This window comes from Equus caballus, chromosome X, assembly GCF_041296265.1.
Source record: "Equus caballus isolate H_3958 breed thoroughbred chromosome X, TB-T2T, whole genome shotgun sequence".
NCBI lineage: Eukaryota > Metazoa > Chordata > Mammalia > Perissodactyla > Equidae > Equus > Equus caballus.
Genome location: NC_091715.1, coordinates 12,164,264 through 12,170,263, shown reverse-complemented (window position 1 = coordinate 12,170,263; position 6,000 = coordinate 12,164,264). Strand labels below are relative to the sequence as shown.

Genomic DNA, 6,000 nt, shown 5'->3' with positions numbered 1-6,000 from the left:
CTTTCCAGCTCTTTCCTCCTCTTTCCTGGGAGAATTCAATCCATGTGCCCCTTGACCCTCTGAAACACATCCCTGTATTATTTCTACCTCTAATAACAGATCTGATAAGACAACATGTCGTTGGGATGGGTTCCTTGTTAAACTTTTTTTTTTGGCAGGGAAAGATTCACCCTGAGCTAACATCTGTTGCCAATCTTCCTCTTTTTTTTTTTCTTCCCCAAGCTCCAGTACATAGTTGTATATCCCAGTTGTAAGTCATTCTAGTTCTTCTATGTGAGCTGCTGCCACAGCATGGCAACTGACAGCCAGGTGGTGTGGTTCCATGACCAGGAAGCAAACCTGGGCTGCCGAAGCGGTGAGCACCGAACTTTAACCACTAGGCCATAAGGGCTGGCTTGAAACATTTTATTTTGAAATAACTTTAGATTTACAGAAAATTGGCAACAATAGTACAAAGAGTTCCCATATATCCTTCACCCAGTTTCCTCTATTGTTGACACCTCCAAAACTAAGAACTTAACGAGGGTACAATATTATTATCTAAACTACAGACTTTATTCAGATTTCACCAGTCTTTCTACCACTGTCATTTTCTGTTCCAGGGTCCAGTCCAAGATACCACACTGCATTTAGTCATCATGATTCTTTAGTCTCCTTTTATCTGTGACAGTTTCTCAGACTTTCCTGCTTTTCATGATCTTGACCCTTTGTAGAACATCCCTCCATTTGGGTTTGTCTACTATCTTTCATTATGAGACTGGCGATATGGATTTTGGGGATTAAAACCATAGCAGTGAGGTGCTCTTCTCATCACCTCATATCAGGGGGCATGTATTAGTAGCTGCTGTAATAAATTACTATGAGTTTAGTGGCTTAAAAGAAAAGAAATGTATACTCACTATTCTGAAGCCCAGAAGTCTGAAATGAATCTTACCGGGTTAAAATCAAGGTGTTGGCAGGCCTTATTCTTTCCGGAGGCTCCAGGGAGAATTGTTCCTTGCTTCTTCCAGCTTCTGGAGGCTCCCAGCATTCCTTGGCTGCTGGCCTCACCACTCCAATCTCTATTTCTGTCATCACGTTGCCTTCTCTTCTTCTATAGTCAAATCTATCTCTGCCTCCCTCTTATAAGGACCCTTGTGATTACACTGGGCCCACCCAGATAATCCAGGATAATCTCTCCACCTCAACTGCATCTGCAAAATCGCTTTTGCCACATAAGGTTTGCCGTACAACATAGTCACATGTTCCAGGGATCAGGATCTGGCTATTACTGGGGGCCATTACTCAGCCTACTGCAGGCTACATGATATCCATATGATTTATCAGTGGTGATGCTAACTTTGGTTAAGGTGATGTCTGCCAAGATTCTCCACTGTAAAGTTGGGGGGATAGGTTCCTTTTAATTATTAGAAACACGATTGTGCTCATGCCTAAAATAATGGCATTGACATCACGTAGCCATTCAACACCACTTCATTAAGTGCCACTCGCTGCCAGACCCAGTTCCAGGCCCTGGAAACACAAAAATTAACAATCAAGGGTCCCTTCCCTCAATGATGTAGTTGCCTAACTAGGACAAAGTTTTCAATTTCTTTGAAGAAAGCTAGTTTACAAACATACACAAAAGCTTTATGTTTATAAACTAACTTTTCTTTTAAACCATCTGGATGCTGCTTTGGTGACAACCTTTGATTGTATAGAGAGTTTCAGGTCATGTGAAAATGGAAACTAATTTTCTCATAGTTTCTGAAGTATAATTGGACTTTCTGTGACTATTTCCCAATTTTATATGCCCTCTTGGATTTTCTTCCCAAAGGTGGAGTATTATCTCAGGGGCAAACCAATAAAAACGCCGTGAGGTTTCTCATGAGAAAGTCTGGCTTTTACTGTTTCCAGCCAGCTTTATGGAAAAGGCTGGGATGCACCTCCAGAGTCTGTGTGCTCGTGTAACTAGCATGAATCTCCACACCTCATATTTCACCCTTTTTCTCTGGCCTGTAAAATAATACACCATGTTCTTCTCTAAGGAAGATGCTAGGAAACAGGATTACCCACAGATTTTTCTCCAGATGCCACTAAAGTACTTCAAACTCAGAGTGGTTCCATGGGAACTCTCACTCAATATAAAAACTCTGTTATTTTTACTGCTCGAAAGAGGCTTACCTGAAATTAACTCCAAGTCATGTCTGAAATATATATCCCATACCAGGTTCTTCAAGTCAAATGCTCTCGAAATGGAACAACGGAGAGAGGGAATTTATCATTCAGATACTGCAGAATCAAGCTTTCCCTCGCCTTACCACAATATATCAGAGGCAGAATCTTATTCAAATTGCTTACTAGCTGCCTGGCTTTGATGAAATCGCTTTTAAACTCTCTATGATTACATTTTTCTTCATATATAAAAGGGATTTAAATGGCATGAAGGTTTTCCATCTTTATCTCCAGAGTTGCTGCTAGATTCAAATGAGATAACAAATATGAAGGCATTGAAAAAAGGTATAAAGTCCTAAACAATTTTAAGTTACCATGCAGTAAATTATTGTTAATTTTCGAGGTATGATAATGATATTGTAGTTAGGTTTTTTAAAGTCTTTATCTTTTAGCACAGGGGTCAGCAAACTTTTTCTTAAAGCGCCAAATAGTAAATATTTTAGGCTTTGTGGACCATAGGGTCTCTGTCTGGGAAAACAGCCAATAGACACTAGGTAAACAAAAGGGCGTGGCTGTGTTCCAATAAACTTCATTTATAAAACAGGAGGTTGATCCACGGGCCAGAGTTTGCCAATCTGTTTCAGAGAAATTTACTGAAACACTTATGGATGAAATGATATGATAGCCAGGATTTGCTTTGAAATCATATGGAAAGTAGAGAAGTGGGTAGAGCACAAATGAAAGAAGATTGGCCCTGAGTTGACAATTGTTAAAGATAGGTGAAGGCTATGTGGGGACTCACGTTACACAGCTGTCTATTTTACATATGTTTGAAGTCCTCCACTATTAAAAGCTTATGCAATGTCAAAAATGTAATTTACTATTAACAGGATTAATAATAATGTCAACCAAGTAACTACTCATGTATCTTTGAGGCCTTGGCTGAGTGGCATAAAGTGGAGCTTCCCAGAAGGGTGGTGGCATCATTCTGGCCATTCACATACACATTTCCTCTATTCCACATCAATGCAGAGGTCCCAGATTAAAGTACCATGAAGTGCCACATGATTTGAGTTGGGACTGATTTCAGAGCGGCCATTGGATCTCAGCCTAGGAAAATTCCTCTTAGATGCAGTGGAGAAATGGACTGAGTTGCTTTTTTACTACCCCCTCTCTCTCATCCTTCTTCATTCCTCCTCATGGCCATATTAATGTATTTTAGATTCTGCTTGTGTCCTACAGAAGCCAAAAGTGTGAGGTCAATTTTTAGTCTAAATTCTTTTTTTAAGACTAGGTGTGCTAAACAGGGCTCTCTATCACGGGTGTCAGAGAAACTAGAAACAGCTTTGCCTATATCCCTATTTTCCTGTATGAATTATATAGGCTCAAATGATTGTTCTAGACCATTCTGCAAAAATTCTAGAGAGGGCCTTCTTATACTTCAACGACAGTGGAATGCTCCTTTCCCCCTGCCTGAAAGCTACTACTAGAACTCACCTTTCTGTTTCTCTTAGCCAGTTTTCTCTTCCTTTTCCTTTGAATTGCTAGAGAGTGAGTAGTACAGAATCTATGGGAAGGGATGAGGACAGAGGATATAAGACTAGAAAGAGCCAACATTGATTCTAGATGCTTTGTACATGTTCCCTCATGGAGTCCTTACAAGCACCCCATGATATAGGACTATTTAAATCTCTTTTACAGATGAGGAAATGAGGTAGAGGGAGGGGAGCAATTGGCCTGAGTTTACATGGGTAATAAATGTGTTCCAGTCACTGAGTGCTTGACCGCTAGACCGCTATGCCTCTCAGGGGACAAAGGGTAGAACTAGAGAGACAGTTATACCTCAGAGTTCTGGGGGGTGAAAGGGGCAAATAGGAGAGAGAAAAAAGGCGTACTGAGATACAAGTAAGTAAGAACTAGGGATAAGTAATTAGGGGGCTGAAAAACTAGTGGGAAAAAACACGGAGAGTCCAGCAGCTATGGTTTCTGTTTCTTCCTCGGCAATGGTAGCTTGTGTTTTTTGTTTTTTTGTTTCTTGGGGGTTTTTTGCCTCTAGGGAAATAAACAGGATGCTCAGTTCCTATCTCATGTCTACAGTCACATTTCTTTAATATCAAAGTAATTTAGGATGTAGAGAGAAGAAGAAACTCACCGGTTCCCAGCGGTGACAGGACTTAACTGTACTTCCTCTTTCAATAAACAAGATGAAACATCCTCATGGAAACATGAAGCAAATTATGCACCATTTTGCTGAAAACACTGCTAGGCTTCAAGATGACTCTTGACAACAATGAACACGCCCCTGTTTCTGATCTCCTGGGAAAGAGGCTACTGGTAGGATCAGAGCAAGGCTGGATGCACTGTTTTCCATTTCCCTCTCACACAGCCTACCCCTGTTCTAATTCCACTTCTGCATCCCTTTGCCAACAGTGAGGACGCCGCCTTTCAAAATGAACAGCTAAATTGTTCTATGGGATTAGAAAGACCTTACTTCAGTCATTCAAAAATATCCATTTCTCTTCCTCCCGTTGTAAACTCTCCTTTTGATGATTATGATCGACAACAGTCTTGCTCTTCGGGTTCTGTACCATTGGAATCATTTCCCGAAGCACATTCTCTTTCCTTTTCATCAAAGGCCTGAAAGTGTGGGAACCCTGGCTTTGAGAAGAAATGGGCCAGACCCCCTAGGCTGTGAGGCTAACTTAAGGGTGACACCTCATTATGGTCGAAGCAAAGAAAGCCTGGTTGTCAAGCATCCGAAAAATAAAAGAATAGAAAGTTAATGACTCTGAGCAGGTTGTAACAGGTGATATTTATGGGCTTGTGAAGCATTTTGTTTAAGATGTAGTGACTTCAAGCGGTCAGGGGAGCAGAACTCAATTAACAATTTTTTAAAACCTTCAAGTAAAAAAACTGTTGAGGTGAAAACAATCAGATCAGAAAAAGAATGAGGAGAGGCTTTTGTTACTAGGCAATCCGGAAGCAACACAAATTGTACTCTGGAAGAAAAATGCTTTTTACCCTTTCTCAGAAATGAGGATACACAAAAAGCAGGGCAAAAGTCTCTCCTTAGACATAGTTGCTGCCGAGCCTCACCTGGGCCTTTATGCCCCTTAAATTTTCACTCTAAGCTCCAGGCCCTTTCAAGAGTATTTGTAGGTGGGACCATGTGTAGGTAGGGGATGGGAGTTAGAACTAGCATTTGCTGAGCATTCACTATGTGACAGGCATCATTCTAAACGCTTTCTTCTCTTTGGATTTTCAACCCTATTAGGTAGGCACTATTATTAGTCCCATTTTAAAGATGAGGAAACCAAGGTCCAGAGAGATTTTATAATTCACACAAGATTACACAATTAGTCAAGGCTAAAGCCAGATTTCAAACTCAGGCAATCCATATTCTTAATACCATTCTCATTCCAGGGGATTTCTGAATAAGAATTCTTGCTATCTAGAATCAAATATATGCTAGATTTCAGAGTCCCCTTCACCTTCTTAGTTGAGAAAACTGAGACCCAGAGAGGTTAAGAGACTGTCACCATAAACTAATGCTGAATGAGGGTCGGAAACCAGGTCTCATGTGAACTTACCGACTTCTCTTCTTCTACTTCCCATCCATGCTGCTCTCTTAGAAGACATTTCCTCGGAGGAACCATGGCATCCACGGACATGCACTTCTCAGATCTTCCTTCAAGAAGAAATGTGTTGTTCAGCTACAAGGAGTACAGCTGGCTGAGAGCCTCCAGCTGTTAAATGCCTTTGATATTCACCTTAACTTTCAAGCTGGAGCCACCCTCTTCCTCAGCAGTCCCCAGGCAAAGACCCAGTATGATGCGAACACTAGGA

At 41.0% G+C, this 6,000-nt stretch overlaps 1 long non-coding RNA gene across 1 annotated transcript in view; it reads right to left on the bottom strand.

The window, feature by feature from the left end:
- Positions 1 to 201: 201 nt before the first annotated feature.
- LOC138921756 (uncharacterized) overlaps positions 202 to 6,000 on the bottom strand; it is a 208,333-nt gene continuing 202,534 nt past the window's right edge. The window contains exon 3 of the long non-coding RNA XR_011434622.1: positions 202 to 5,842. This is a non-coding gene — a long non-coding RNA (uncharacterized lncRNA). The remainder of the gene's footprint in view (positions 5,843 to 6,000) is intronic.